This window comes from Leiobunum rupestre, chromosome 10 (genome assembly GCF_980474605.1).
Source record: "Leiobunum rupestre chromosome 10, qqLeiRupe1.1.hap1, whole genome shotgun sequence".
NCBI classification, from domain to species: domain Eukaryota; kingdom Metazoa; phylum Arthropoda; class Arachnida; order Opiliones; family Sclerosomatidae; genus Leiobunum; species Leiobunum rupestre.
Window position 1 is genome coordinate 33,698,889 of NC_143393.1, and position 17,448 is coordinate 33,716,336.

Consider the following 17,448-nt stretch of genomic DNA (forward strand, 5'->3'; position numbering starts at 1 on the left):
AACGTCTTAGTGCCATGTCCTACGAAGGTCTTAAAACAGCACTGGGTGAAGTAGACGAATTGGATAAGTTTTAGAGTCACACTTATAAGCGATTACGTTACGTATGCTAAAACCTTAAAAGGATTCTCGATATTTGCGAAATTGGTCTGGTATTACAGAAGGGAGTATATGTCACGTAGTTTGGGTGTCGATATTGGCCGGGATTTCCCAATTTTCGCACTTTGTATCTGGGGTTTTTTTCCTCGTCTGGGTGGACCCCAATTAAAAGCGAAATAAAAATGTACCACAAATTCTTTATCAGATTGAAAAATTTACCTCGCCTCTCTCGGCAAAATGAGAGTGTTATTGTAGGATCAGAAATTTCATTTTTTTAATATTACTATTTGTGGGATTTTAAACGCTTAACGATGTACTTGTTGTAAAGGTGATTAATCTATAGAAGAATTAATTTTCAATCAAGGAAATGATCGTTTAAAAAGGTGACCAAGTAAAAAAAGAGTACCGTTTTGAAAAAAAAACTAAACTTTATTAGAAAACAAATCTACTGATTACTAATTTTCAAAAAACATTCGATGATTTTTGATTTCTACTAATTTCTCGTAATTACCGACGATTTGTACACCAGATTACTAAAATCACTAACCCGTAGTGTAGCGCTTGCGGTTTGGATAAGAAATATCCGTTTTATTTCCCCATAAGCGAAAATTATTCGAATAAAAACTTATTTTTGCATATTAAATCGTTAAATAACCGCGAGTAATATCCATCAATAAACAGTTAACCGAAATTTTTATGATTAATCGAAATTTTGGCGGCTAGCCACCAATAAAGCACTAATTCCAAGACTACGGGTAGACATATGACTGAAGGTTTCCAATCCTGACACACAGTGTTATTTGTACCAGCTTAACACTCTCTTGTGTCAAACGTCCAGTACAATTTCTATTTATTTCTAGGAATTATTGTATCAGAAAAAAATCTAGAGAAACTTCCGTTCTGAACATTGTAGTACACATTTCTTAGTGCCAATTTCTAATATCCATCAGTGTCTATTTTGTACATATGTGTTGGTAAGGCTGGCCAGGCGTGAAGTGTTTAACCTTGGACGAATAATTACTGGACTCGAAACCTAAGCAAAATTCCCGGTTCCACAATTTGCATCGCCCGTCAGATCTCCTACCGAGAGAATCGCGAAATATTTCTATCCAAATACATAACAAGTGCGTAAAAATGTCAGATGACCGGCATTCCGTCGTCTGCTCTGCTGTTTTAATAGGCTTTAGATTTTTTGCAGTAATAATTGTATTGGAATAAAAATGAAAGGGTAATGATTTAATTAATTTAAATGGGAAGTTTAATTTTTTTGCATGTATAGTTTGTGTGAAGGTTTAAATAGATTATAAATTTAAAAACGCCTAGTCAAAATGGAAATAACCGTGTAAGCTTTGACGACAGCGACGAGCTAAGAACGCTAGGCTTAACGTTGTCCGCTAATATTGGGCACGTGTTTAGTATTTGGATATAAATCTTTCCAATACTTGCCACTACGGCGCTACAAGTGGCGCTGCCGTAAAAGCACCGAGCGCGCCATTTGGTTTCGGGTCCAGTAATCATTCGTCCAAGGCTTAACTCCGTCTGGGCTTATTACTTGAAAACCAATATTTCACAAACCAAAAAAACCCTCCCATCCATAAAAAAACATTCTGAAATGAAATGAGAGTTTTGTGACGAAACAAAAGCGACCATTTCGTTACGGATCACCTACACAAATGGGTTGAACGTTTCATTGTGAAATAAAGTCACCTAGAAGGCTCCGATGTCTATCACTGTCAGAAACGATTTGGGAGACAGACAATCTGACTGCCATTCTTCTCAAACATCGCATTCTCTCGCTCGTAATAAAAACATCTTTGCTCCAATTCTTAAGGTTTGTTTTTTCTCGAAACGGTGTCCGCGAAATACGGATAAAAACGGTTCTTTCGATTACGTAACAAGAACTCTCCTTGTCTCGAGCATTTTTCCAAATCAATCGCGGCGTGTGAGAATTAACAAAACAATTTCACTACCTTCGCGAATAAAGAGAAAAGGTGGTTTCTTCGTTTTCAATTTATGTGGACGCATTGTTTTATATATATTTTTTTCTTCAAATTGGGGCCGTGAACTGTATTAAAGAAAGTTTACCTTGATACTCGTTTCAAAATGAGTGTAGGAGCTAGGATTTAAATGATTCAAATTGACATTTCAAAATTAGCTCACCCAGCCCACTGACCTTGTTTTCCTAATTAACATCGAAAACAATCTGGGTTTTATAATTTGTTTAAAGCGAGTGTGGTTTAGTACCTCCATGGCACGACAGATGTCGTTGTAGGTAGTGAGGCCGACCTAGTGTTTGACGTCCGATTGGTTGATATTAGTAAATGGCAACGGGAAGATGGATTCATTTTAAACTGCGTTGAAAAATCGTCTGCTATATTATTATAAGTTATAATATAATATAATATTATAATATAATAATATTTATGATGATTAATAATTAATACATATAATATAATTTTTTTATTATTATATAGTACTAGTTTTAATACCCGGCTTCGGCCGGGGTCTTAGTTTTAATGAATTAGATTTTATTTGTACGTAAGCAAGGTAAATGCTGTAGCAAAAACGCAACACGCGTAGCAAAAACGTAGCAAAAAGTAACACAGGTAACACCCGTAGCAAAAATTCCTCGTAGCAAAAACGTTACACGGGCGCAAGGGACTCAAGAGAGGAAAAGAAACCGGGCGACGTTTTAAAACAATAAACACGCGACTTTTAAAAAAAAAGATTAAAGATAAGGGAAGTAAAGAGGTGCAAGTCGAGACAAAAAATTGAAAGCCAGATAAGGGAAGCAAAGGGGTGGAAGTCGAGAAAAAATTGAAAGCCGACTCAGCCGAGACCAACCGGAAAAATAGATAAGGGAAGCAATGAGGCGAAAGTCCAAAGTCGAGTAAAATAAAATTAGTAAAATAATAAAATTGAATCAGATTAATAAAAATGTCAGGTATTTGGAATTAGGCGCGTTTAGTTAGCAATCAAGCCCTGAACATTGAGTTAAAATTTCAAAGCTCTAGAGCTAACCGTTCTCGGGTTTTTAGGAACATGACATACAAATAAATAAAAGGACTTATATTAAAGATAATATATAACAATATTTATGATAATTATAAATAAATAAGTATTATAATATAATAATAATTATAATATTTATGATAATTATTAATAAATAAGTATTATATAATTATTATTGATTAATGAAATTAAATAATTATTATTATAATAGGAAATAATTATAATATCTATGATTATTATTAATAAATAAGTATTATATAATTATTATTATAATATAATAATAATTATAATATTTATGATAATTATTAATAAATAAGTATTATAATATAATAATTATTATAATATTTATGATAATTATTAATAAATAAGTATTATAATATAATAATAATTATAATATTTATGATAATTATTAATAAATAAGTATTATAATATAATAATAATTATAATATTTATGATAATTATTAATAAATAAGTATTATAATATAATAATAATTATAATATTTATGATAATTATTAATAAATAAGTATTATAATATAATAATAATTATAATATTTATGATAATTATTAATAAATAAGTATTATATAATTATTATTGATTAATGAAATTAAATAATAATTATTATAATAGGAAATAATTATAATATCTATGATAATTATTAATAAATAAGTATTATATAATTATTATTATAATATAATAATAATTATAATATTTATGATAATTATAATATTTATGATAATTAATAATTAATAACATTTAGATAATATTATCAAAATATATTCCAATAATAAAATTTTTGGACTGTTAATAAAATTAAGAAAAAAACAATTTATATTAAAATGAAATTATATTCACGATTTTTTGGGTAAATTAAGTTAAAAGTGTATTAAAATCGTTTGAATATAAATTTTTTGATTAATGGTTAATTTTAATAAACTTAGCCTATTTCAAGAAAGTAAAATGGATGACCAACAATTCCGCATTAATTACAAAAACGTTTCTTCGTAATAATAAAATAATGATAATTCAGTTTCGCATAAATATCTCATATGTTTAAAAACCTATTTTAAAGAAATTCATTAAAAACAATGGTTTGAAAACAACAAATATATTTTCTAGTACAATAAAAGAATGAGGATCTTCCCTAATTAATATGGAAGAACGCGCTAAATCAGAATCATAATGGCAAACAGAACCATGATTTCGTCTTTTATAATTGGGTCAACCCATTGAAAATTCCCAAGCAAAATTGTTCAGAAAATGCGGATTTTTTCATAGATATATTTTATCTTTCGCTAAGTTAATATTACCAGAAGTAAATAATGCGTATTTTCAAGAGAATTATCAATATACCTTTACTGCTAATGTTATTCGTAAATACTTCGCAAGTTGATTTATCAAAATAATCTTCGGAACAAACAATTTGCGGTGCTAAATATAGTAATTTTTTAAACTATTAGTAATATTACTAGAAATAATAATTATAAAATTATTATTAGCGTATACTACACGGTAAAAATTTGGAGCCTATTGGATACATCACTCGAAATTCTATTATATATTTCTGATAATATTTATATTTTGGTAACAGCGAATTGTTGAGGCTGGTCTACACAGTTTGAATGGATAGAGAGAAAGTAGAGAATTGTTGCGAGCAAGATCTGGAAAGTAAGATCTCATGCACATTCTCACTTTTATGGCCCTGTTGTCGAGGAAGGTAACGAGGAAAACAAAACCATCCGTTACAATCAGATAACGCCGATGGTTTCGTGTTTTTCATCATTATTTTCCCGGTTCCGCATCATCCCACCACCAGAGGCCGCCGCTGCCACGGATAACTTCCGTTTTGTATTATGAAATTAAGGGATTATGGTGTTTCAGATATTAAAAAAAGTAAATTGTTTATTTCGTAAGTAAATTTAACGGATTTTTATTGTTACATGGGCTAGCTTCGTTGAAAAGGAGCAGAAGTATAAAAATGAAAATTGAAGGAACCAACTAGGCCATCACGATGAAACCTGTACCATCGCACGCGCGAGAATTTCTCACCAAATCGAGAATAGGTAAATCCCATCACATCTGAGCATTTATCACTCCAATATACTTTCGCCTCGCAGCGAGAGGAGCCGGGTTCGATCCCATCTTGTGGCACTGGGTGGAAACTGTTAACAACTCCTTCCGCGTTGAGTTTGCAAGTTCTCTCCCCACTGGTTAAAGGGGTTATCTCCCTAATTCTTCGGTTTCCGCTTTCCATAAAAACTTGTCGAGGTTAACGGTAATAGTAAGTGTAGGGAGCTGTTGGCTCGCGTGGCATGAAGGGCTTGACACCACCCTCCCACGTAGCTAAACTTGGACGAATAATTACTGGACTCGAAACCTAAGCAAAATCCCTGGTTCCACAAATTGCATCGCTCGTCAGCGCTCCTACCGAGAGAATCTCGAAATATTTATATCCAAATACAATTATTCAGTAATAATTACATTGGAATGAAAATGAAAGGATAATGGTTTAATTAATTTAAATAGGAAGTTCGCTTTAATGTTTTTGCATGTATAGTTTGTGTGCAGGTTTAAATATATTATAAAAATGCCTAGTTAAAATGGAAATAAAGGTGTAAGCTTTGACGACAGTGACGAGCTAAGAACGCTAGGCCTAATGTCGTCCGCTAATATTGGGTACGTGTTTAATATTTCGATAGAAATCTTTCCAATACTTGCCACTACGGCGCTACAAGCGGCGCTGCCGTAAAACCACCAAGCGCGCTATTTGGTTTCGGGTCCAGTAATTATTCGTTAATAACCCGGCTACCTGAGTAGCACCATTTCAAAATATCCTGATTTAAAACGGTCAACAATATTACTAAATAAATAAATTGATCTATCTTTAAGAATTCAAATCTGCATCAGTAAATTAAATAATGATACACATATATTGCTCAACGCTTACAAATTACCTTTACCGGAACGAAATTAGTGCTCGGAATTGTTTATTCATTATCCACAAATTTTCCGATTTATTTAAAACACGTTGGTAAAAAGAATATCATTTTAACTTATTTAATTATGTTGTTTACGCAACCAAGCATTTATTTGAATAAAAGTGGTATTTATTTAAATAATTGTTTGTTTTATTTAAATAATAGGCGTATTTACTTTCGATTATTTAAACATTTTACAATTTTTATTCAACTATTGGTTATTTAAATAAATATTATTTAAATAGTAAAAAGTAATCGAATGCCGAGCACTAAACGAAATTACCACTCTTATTAGTAGGTGATAAAAACCAGTTTAATATGTAAAGATATATTTAACAACGGGAATAACCCCATCCAAGATTTCAGTGAAATTCTCACGACGGTTCCGTTGTGAAAACAAAAATACTTGATTGGAAATCAGGCTGGAAAAACTATTAATTAAGCTCAAAGCCCCCAAATAAACACTCCCCTGGTAAACACACTTTTCAACGATCGAATCTGCAAACGCAAACAAACGCCCATTTTAAATTAAATCATCAAAGCCAACGAAACAAAAAGTAAAAGATAAACTTTGAGGGAGTAAATTCCAACGTGATAATTGGCGTGTATAGTCCGGCAACGATTTTGGATTAGTGTTAGAAGTAAATTTTGCGTTTCGTTCAACGCACTCGTGACGTAGTTTAGAGCGTTTGGAATTTCTTTTGACCACACCGAGTGTTGCGTTAATGACTGGAGCAGTTCCCAGGGGCCACCCGTAGGAGCCCTTCTGCCTGAATAAAGGGGCCCCACGCGCTCCGTGACGCCTCACGCGCTTTCTTTTCACTTTCTTTTTTTTTCGTGAAAAGAGAAAAATCTTGACAAACAAATACGCTGAAAGAATAGACAAAAATTGTGTAGGCCGCGACAGACCGCCGACGCCAACTTTCTCGCGGCTGAACGAAACTTTGTGGAGTTAAGTTCACCCTTGTAGCGACGTAGTATACAAGTGGGTAAAAATTATAAAGTTCAAACTCCAATTCAAATTGTTTTATTAATTTTGTGGTTGTCGTACATATTCGAGGGCCAAGTCAACTTGCGACTTATAGCCCTCGTTTGCATTAAGAAAAAATATTTTAACATTTTCTTTTTTTAAATATTAAAAAAAGAAAAAAAAAGAAAACAGAATAAATTGCAAAAGAAAAACAAATTTGTAAAATTAAATAAAATTAATGCAATAAAAAAAGAAAACAGAATAAATTGCAAAAGAAAAACAAATTTGTAAAATTAAATAAAATTAATACAATAAAAAAAGAAAACAGAATAAATTGCAAAAGAAAAACAAATTTGTAAAATTAAATAAAATTAATGCAATAAAAAAAGAAAACAGAATAAATTGCAAAAGAAAAACAAATTTGTAAAATTAAATAAAATTAATGCAATAAAAAAAGAAAACAGAATAAATTGCAAAAGAAAAACAAATTTGTAAAATTAAATAAAATTAATACAATAAAAAAAGAAAACCAAATAAAAATGTTTTAGGATTTATACAGTGCAATCTTAAACCCGAAGAATTCCCTTGCTTCTAAAGTCGAATCAATTTTGAAGTTTTCATTCCATTTAAACAAAAATAATACGTTTGGATTAGAAATTTCTAGTGTTGTTAATTTTCCGGAAAAATAAAATGCGGAAAAATTTCCAGAAAATTTTCCGGAAACTTTTCCGCCAATTGGAAAAATAAAAAATTTAAACAGAAATTACTTTTTAATGTTTTTAAGTTTTTATCGATATAAAAATGTCTAATATCAGTAAACATACTACAAAACATTAATAGTGTTACATTGTTAATCAGTTTAAAATAGTCTAGAGGTTTAGTTCTACTTTTAGATTCGAAAAAATTAGGCAAAAATGCTGCGAAATTTAAATTTGCAAACAATATTAGACTAATCATGGAATTAAAACCTTTTTTTTTTTCGGAAAAATACGGAAAATGTTCCGTAAAAAAGGCCTCGGTCATTTTCCGGAAACTTTTTCGACTTACAACACTAGAAATTTCTAAATACGGAATACGAAATAAAACCTTCACGAGTCTATACACGCTTTTGATTTTCAATTTTAACAATAATGTTGTAACAAATAGGGTCGTGATTTAATCGGGTGGATCTTAAAATTCATCTTTCAGTCTAAAACTACGTCTTTCCTATTGAAAGATGTCGTCAGGTATTTTCACTCGAATTCGAAAGTAACGTTATAAAATGTTCACCAACTATACAATAGAGTATTTATATTTTTACGTAATAAGTCTTTAATTGGTTATAAAATAATTTTACATTGATTAGCTTCGAAATAACGCCTAAAATACCATCTGACAATGTACGGAATAAATGAATAATAAAATATTTAGTTGGGCAAATAAACGTCTTTGGCTCTTTTAACTATAATAATAATAATCAGTAAGGCTAATACCCTAAGACACCATTCTATTAATTAATTAATAAATTAATTAATAAATTAATTAGTAATTAATTAATACAAACTAACTGTGTTAACTAATTAATAATTAATTACCACAGTTAGTGGTAAAAGTAAACAGTGCATTTGTAAAAACATTTTGTATTTTGAAATACCCTTTTCAAAATGCATTTTGTATTTTGAAATACCCTTTTCAAAATGCATTTTGTATTTTGAAATACCCTTTTCAAAATGCATTTTGTATTTTGAAATACCCTTTTCAAAATGCATTTTGTATTTTGAAATACCCTTTTCAAAATGCATTTTGTATTTTGAAATACCCTTTTCAAAATGCATTTTGTATTTTGAAATACCCTTTTCAAAATGCATTTTGTATTTTGAAATACCCTTTTCAAAATGCATTTTGTATTTTGAAATACCCTTTTCAAAATGCATTTTGTATTTTGAAATACCCTTTTCAAAATGCATTTTGTATTTTGAAATACCCTTTTCAAAATGCATTTTGTATTTTGAAATACCCTTTTCAAAATGCATTTTGTATTTTGAAATACCCTTTTCAAAATGCATTTTGTATTTTGAAATACCCTTTTCAAAATGCATTTTGTATTTTTATTTGAGCTGCAAAAACCATTTTAGATTTTACATTTTGCATTTAGAAAAACCAATTTTCTAGTGATATTGTAAGTCGGAAAATTTTACGGAAAATTTTCCATATCTCTCCGAAAAAAATTAAAAAAAGTTTTCATTCCATGATTAGTCTAATATATATTGTTTGCAAATTTAAGTAAAGCGGCATTTTCGCCTAATTTTTTCGAATCTGAAAGTAAAACTAAACCTCTAGACTAGTTTAAACTGATTAACAATGTAACATTAGTAATGTTTTTTAGTATGTTTACTGATATTAGACATTTTATATCGATAAAAAGTTAAAAACATTAAAAACCCTTAAAAAGTAATTTCTGTTTCAATTTTAATTTTTCCGATTTGCGGAAAAGAAAATGTTTCCGAATTTTATTTTTCCGGAAAATTAACAACGCTACAATTTTCAAAACGCATTTTGTATTTGTCATTTTGAGTTATGGAGAAAGTATTTTGCATTTTGAAAAAAAGGCATTTTGAACATCCCTGGTATTTGCAAAAATAGAATGTGAAAATAATAATAATAGTGAAATGAAGGAATAATTGTACCCGAGCCAAAGAAATGTCCCTACAAGGAATCTTCAATATGTGAAAATTGTTGAACAAAGTACTGGCGACCAGGGAATATTTCTAGTCAATTAGCGTACCTGGAACCCTAAGGTCCTCATCGGTGACCTGATCTAGGAATTAATGACGGAAAGATTCTAATGAGAAGCCTTATTTCAAAAATTTCAATTAAATGAAACTGAAACCTATTCATCGCTTTTATCTTTGTCTGTTAAGGTCGGGGTCATAGATAAAATGGTCGGGGTCGTATTGACGCCATATAACGCATTAAAAAAAAACAATTTTTTTCCGCCTAAATAATTTGCCTTTGCTTGGTCGAAAAATGCTCAAAATATTTAAAATGGGCAGTTTTGTCCATAGCAGATATAAGATTAATTTGGTTTGAGCCATTGTAAATGTGACTCCCAGAAATAAGAGCAGACTAGTACATTAGCGCACCCAAAACGAAATGAAAAAAAAATTCGTCCACATTTTATGTTTCATTAAAAGTCCTAAAATTTTCTCAACTTAGTTCATTAGATCAATCCGGGCCCCCTCCATAAAAAAATTCCTGGGTGCGCCACTCGACTAGTAGTTCAGTGTCAAAGAAAATGGTGTGCGGGCTCAAAGAATGCTGACGTTTGAATTCCAGACAAAACAAGAATTTCGTACGAAATTTTTTAAGAATCTATCACCACTATAGTACTTGTTACCCGCAATAGGAAAATCGTTCATCTGAATTCTCCAGGATAGCGCTGAGAGTAAATCTTTTCCTGTCGAAATAATAGACCTTTAAATAAAAGATAATTCATAGCCGATTTTTTGATCGCTATTTTTAGTTCGAACGTTTGTCTGAAACATAGTTGACCACTTTGCAACCACTTAACCAAAAAATATTTTTCAATTTATGTAATTTGCGTATAAACTATTAAACAAAATCCAATAAAAACGATTTACTTCTGTATAAGCCCTCTTTAGGACTGGCGATTAAAATATAACTTTCATATAAGTATTTCAAAGAACGCTAACCAACCGTCTCCGCCCTCGGTACAATTTCAAGGTTGGAATAAATTTCTTTGAATCGTTGTAATCGTAGAGCTAGGAGCAACAAACACAACACCCCACACAAGGAGAACGCAAGCCGTCAAAAGTCGTGGATTTTCTTGTGTACGTTTTTCATTGGCTAGACGCTTTAGCGCCTGCTGCCGTCGTAAAGGCTCGTGACGCTCGTCCAATGAAATTCGTACACAACCCTTCGTTAGCGTGTTTAAAGGCTAGTTGCGTTCTCCTTGTGTTTGTTGCTCCTGGGTAGAGTAACTTCGGCCAAATAGGGGAATAAAAACCAAACTAGCAGCTCTACTCCGTTCGCTAGAAATCGGGCTGATTGGAGACAATTTTGATAAACGTTCATAAATTAAATACGAAGGTTATTCGTAGCCGTGGGGTTACAGGCCCATTTTCCATCACTTTCGTTTTCTCGTAAAAATTTCCGAATCATCGGCTTTTTAATAACTATTCGTCTTGAAAAAGGCAGTTTCCAAGGACGACCTCTGGCGTAGGAAGAAAGTATAGGTTATCTAGAAGAGGAATGAGATAATCATCGAAATACAATTTTACAAGTTAATGAGAGGATGCGACTGATTTGCATTTTGCACCCGTGATTATATAAGCCACGTTCACACTTTCGTCTAAAATCGCTTCGTGTAGATAACTTGTTTTCAAAACCAGCGTGAGAAATCCTTCGTATTGGTTCGGGAAGCAGCTTGGCCAAATCGGTTCGTTCAGAATCGCTTTCAAAACGACAAGGCGGGGAAGTTAAATGCACGGCCGGCGTTAGGGGGGGTAAGCGGGGCAAAAGTACCCCGGGCCCGGGCCTCCGAAAGGGGCCCGCCGGAATGGGTGCTTAAAGGGAATATAACCTCAGGTATTTGGTGTGGAACACCAACGTTTGCAGATCTAGCCGCTCTTGCCTTTGGCTTTAAATATGTTTGGCGCCACTGTACAGGGAAATTTGAAAAATTGAAGGGGTCTTCCTTAAAGATTGCTTTGCAGGTTATATTCCCTTTAACTAAAACTATCTGACTATTTCCCAAAAAAAAATAAAAAATTTTGGAGTAAAAATTAAATGGGGCCCGAAAATCCTAGCGCCAGCCCTGGTTAAATGACTTGTATTTTCAAAAATAACGCTACTAAAATTCGAAATTACGTCAAATAATATTACTGTATGTATAATAAATATGATTAATTAATTGACCGATTTCAAAATTACGTTTTTGCGCGTTATAGTACCTTTACATTATGAGGTATAGCAGGCATATTTACCCGCTTTCATACCCTAACATGGCTGCGTATTTTCTCGCGCTAAAGGAATTTTAAGATAAACACCAATTGTTTTGGAATAAATATTCGTTATTTTGAAATTCTGGTCATAATTGACCGATTTCAAAATTACGTTTTTGCGCGTGGTAGCACCTTTACGTTGTGAGGTATAGCAGCTATATTTACCTGCGTTTATACTCTAACATGGCGACATATTTTCCCGCGCAAAATGAATTTTAATGACGTTAAGCCTTGGCTATAGTCGAGTAGCGATTGGTGGATCTTAAAATTAATTTGCGCTTGAAAATACGCCGCCATGTTAGGGTATAAAACCAGGTAAATAAGCCTGCTATACCTCATAATGTAAAAGTATTGTCGCGTGCAAAAACGTAATTTTGAAATCTGTGAATTACCCTCAAGTATGATCGCGGCTTATGAGACACTGAACTTATTATGGCCGTAGTAAAACCCAGTAAAAACGCCCACCAATTAAATGTAAGACAAAAGACGGTTTCCCTAATATAGACAAAGGACTAGGAAGAAATTACCTCTTCCAGAAAATGATCCGTTTTCAAACGCCGCACGTTTTTTAACCTTCAAAAATTGCAGTGGTACACAGCCTACGATCGCATTCTTCAACTCTTTCACGGAATCACCCACAACGTATCGTTTCTGTAGGGTTCAAAACGAATTAAGCCAATTGTAAAACAGAATGGTTACGTAACGTCCAGTAAATGTACGTACTGACAGATAGTGCGCCGGTTGATACTCCAAAGACGTAGAAACTACAATGTGAAGGGGTAGTTGAAAAACAAGACTTTGTACGTGGGAAATTAATAGCACTGTCTGGAAACAATTGAGATTTGAGACAGATTTGTCGGTCGCGCCCCGGTCACCGGTCATGATGGAGGCTTTTTGGAAATCCCCCGAAAACCAGATATCCACTTTTCATTTTCAGTAACCTCAAAAGTTAACAATATATTTTCTTACGAGATAAGTTTCCATCTGGGTCATTGCGATGAAACATCGTAGGATCAACGTAGAAATTAATGAGTGCTTTTTCAGCAAAAAAAGTGGAGTGGCGAAGTGCCATGGTTAGATCTCTCGCCTCGCAGCAAGAGGAGCACGGCTCTATCCCAGTTTGTGAAAACTTGCAACAACAATACTCATTCCGCGTTGAGTTTGCGAGTTAACGGGGTTTCCCCGAGTTCTTTGATTTCCCCTTTCTATAAAAACTTGTAGAGGTTAACGGTTATAGTAAGTTTAGTCGGCTGTTGGCTTACTACCCTATTATGCATTCTAACCCAGTAATTAGTTTTACAAGTCGCTAGTAGTTGATTATTATTATGTGTTTTACCGCGATATCATAGTTTTAGAAAAAGGGGCGGCGATATAGGGTACGCAGGGTACGCAACTGCGTGGGGGCGCAAGAGGTTTGGGCGCGCATTTTTTCAAGGACTATAAAGTGAGTAAGTTTTATAGTTGGCGCCAAAAGTAGGTAAAGACTGGTTTAAATTTGATGTAGTTCAGTCGTTAAACACGAGTAGTTTATTTAAATGCGTTACGAGTTTTACGCTACTTCATTTTAACTTACTCTTCGAAGAATTAGTTCATCTCGCAGGGTACACGCCGGAGACTTTTTAGATTATCTAGTCGCGTTACGAGATTTGCTCTACTTTACTTTAAGTTTTACTGCTTAGAATTAGCTCATAAAGCAGGATACACGATGGACACGTTTTTACTCTATGTTACATTTCTATGTTGGAGAGCTTAATAAGGAGACGGGTTGTTTAAATTTAAAAGTAACATATAATGTGATATCATTTTCGATGTAGTTTTGTCTAAGTACCGTCACGTACCCTACATCATTTTTGTTGAACAATGAAAATGCTAGGAACCAGAACCGGAACCAACGAAGCGCAAATTTAAGAACCGGAAACGAGATAGTCCGAAAACGTGGAACCGTTGCATCCCAAATATCTATATATATCTATATATCTCTATATATATATCTATATCTATATATATATAAATATATATAGATATATAAATATATCTATATATATATCTATATCTATATATATATAAATATATATAGATATATAAATATATCTATATATATATCTATATCTATATATATAAATATATATAGATATATAAATATATATAGATATATAAATATATATAGATATATAAATATATAGAAAGGGGCGCAAAATTTTACGCGGCGTGGGGGCGCTACTAACCCAAGCTCCGCCACTGTTTAGAAACTCACTATGATGTATTTCTGCCCGCACAGCATTAGCTGTTTAGGTTAGAAAAAGTATTTTGCATTTTGAGTTTCTACGAAACAATTTTGCATTTTACATTTTGAGTTTCTAGGAAACAATTTTGCATTTTACATTTTGAGTTTCTAGGAAACAATTTTGCATTTTACATTTTGAGTTTCTAGGAAACAATTTGGCATTCTACATTTTGAGTTTCTAGGAATCAATTTTGCATTTTACATTTTGAGTTTCTAGGAATCAATTTTGCATTTTACATTTTGAGTTTCTAGGAAACAATTTGGCATTTTACATTTTGAGTTTCTAGGAAACAATTTTGCATTCTACATTTTGAGTTTCTAGGAATCAATTTTGCATTTTACATTTTGAGTTTCTAGGAATCAATTTTGCATTTTACATTTTGAGTTTCTAGGAATCAATTTTGCATTTTACATTTTGAGTTTCTAGGAAACAATTTGGCATTTTACATTTTGCGTTTCTAGGAATCAATTTTGCATTTTACATTTTGAGTTTCTAGGAATCAATTTTGCATTTTACATTTTGAGTTTCTAGGAATCAATTTTGCATTTTACATTTTGAGTTTCTAGGAAACAATTTTGCATTTTACATTTTGCGTTTCTAGGAATCAATTTTGCATTTTACATTTTGAGTTTCTAGGAAACAATTTTGCATTTTACATTTTGAGTTTCTAGGAATCAATTTTGCATTTTACATTTTGAGTTTCTAGGAAACAATTTTGCATTTTACATTTTGAGTTTCTAGGAAACAATTTTGCATTTTACATTTTAAGTTTCTAGGAATCAATTTTGCATTTTACATTTTGAGTTTCTAGGAATCAATTTTGCATTTTACATTTTGAGTTTCTAGGAAACAATTTTGCATTTTACATTTTGAGTTTCTAGGAAACAATTTTGCATTTTACATTTTGAGTTTCTAGGAAACAATTTTGCATTTTACATTTGCATTTTGTGGGTTTGATAAGAGGAAAAACTTTTTAAAAATGTATTTTCTCTGGTACGTTTATCTCAGCTCTTGTAGAGAAAGTTCGTCTGCTATTATTTACTCCCAAGTAATCATGGCGATACTCAGTTACTCACTGACTCAGAAGCAGACGAACATTCGTACAGTGCCACTGCTTTATTTCCCACCATCCCACGCTGGCTGCTAGGATGGTTTGAAATCTCTATGTAATTATTATTAATAAGTAATTAATAATAATATTTAATTTTTCATGAATATTAATAATTAATTAGCAATTAATAATAATATTTAATTTTTCATGAATAATAATAATTAATTAGCAATTAATAATAATATTTAATTTTTCATGAATAATAATAATTAATTAGCAATTAATAATAATATTTAATTTTTCATGAATAATAATAATTAATTAGCAATTAATAATAATATTTAATTTTTCATGAATAATAATAATAATTAATAATAATTAATAATAACAATTAATAATAATAATTCATAATAATAATAATTAATAATAATAATTAATAATAATTAATTAGTAATTAATAATAATAATTAATTAGTAATTAGTAATAATAATTAATTGGTAATTATTAATAATAATTAATTAGTAATTAATAATAATTAATAGTAATCATCAATGAGACGCGAAACTAGTCGTCGTCGTCGTTGATACATATGTAGATATGTTTTTAACTTGCTTTTATTGCGTAATTCAAGTTGTAATGTTTTAAAAAACTATATCTTAGTAATCATTAATTAGTAGTTAATAATAATAAAGGATAATAGTAATTAATAATAATAATGGATAATAGTAATTAATAATAATGGATAATAGTAATTAATAATAAAATGGATAATAGTAATTAATTAGTAATTAATTATTAATTATTACAAACTAGCTGTGCATTTGAAAAAACATTTTGCATTTCAAATTTTGTGTTATAGAGAAAGTATTTTGCATTTTGAAAAAAAAAGTATTTTGAACATCCCTGTATGTTATATACTTCCGGTAACATTTATTTCGCAAGCAATATGGCTCATGCGTTTCAAATTATTTGAGACATTTCAGGGTTGCAATTCGAAATTCGGATGAAAAGTCTTTGAGTGAATTGGATGTATCCACCCTTTCTCTTTAGAACTAAACTTTTAACAATCGTTTAACCTTTAAAAAATTATTTAATATTATCGTGAGTGTTAAAAAACACCTCTTTCCGTTTTAAATCATCCGAAACCTGCATGTTTTGAAACCGTTCTAATAAATAATTATGTTGTAGAGCTGTTTACCTTGCTCGTAAATTCATAACAAGCGCGTGAAAGGTGTTGCTCGTTTTTAAAAGGTATTTCCTTTGGGCAAAACCCGTCATAACTTAAACGAATTTCGACAATCGCAATTATTCAAATCGTCCAAGAATTTATTTATTTCAACTTTGAAATGGTCATTATCCCTAAATATAAAATTTATAAATACCTACTTGGTCATTAACTCGCTGAACTATGAAAGCGTTTTAATTTTCGATACGAGACGAAAGGGGGGTCGCTGAATGAAATATTTCCGGTTGGTTATTTACCAGATTCACCTAGCCAACCACCGGACCCAAATACAATCCTTTCTCAAGTCAAACTAGTCAATTAGGTTGGACCATAGATATAGGAAACGTATATAAAGGTCTAGATAAAATATTTCAAAGGGAGTGAATACGGAGGTGACAGCTAGCAGAAACGCGTAATTTCTGCAGGCTATCCTTATAAAGCGCTATCTATTGGTTAGAAAGCTCGTGCTATCGTCGCGAGAGCCATTGTCTCCTGCTTAAAAATTATAGTAAAAGTCACCAACAGATGGTGTCTAAAGACTACGGCCTGCGGAAAGGTCAAGCACTTAGTACTAAATTGCTAAGAGAGCTCGCGCTCTTGGTCACGTGCCTTCCTCGGTGTCTGCTAGGTGTCAATTCCGTATTTTATGTTAGGCTTTAGACGCCCCGAAATTTATCTAGACCTTTATATACATTTCTTATATCTATGGGTTGGACATTTTACTTTGGGACATGCTCTAGTCGATTTGGGCGATATCTATGACGTCAGGGACAGATTCGAAGTGAATCTTGATGGTCAATCAAATGGAAAACGCTATAATAAATCAAT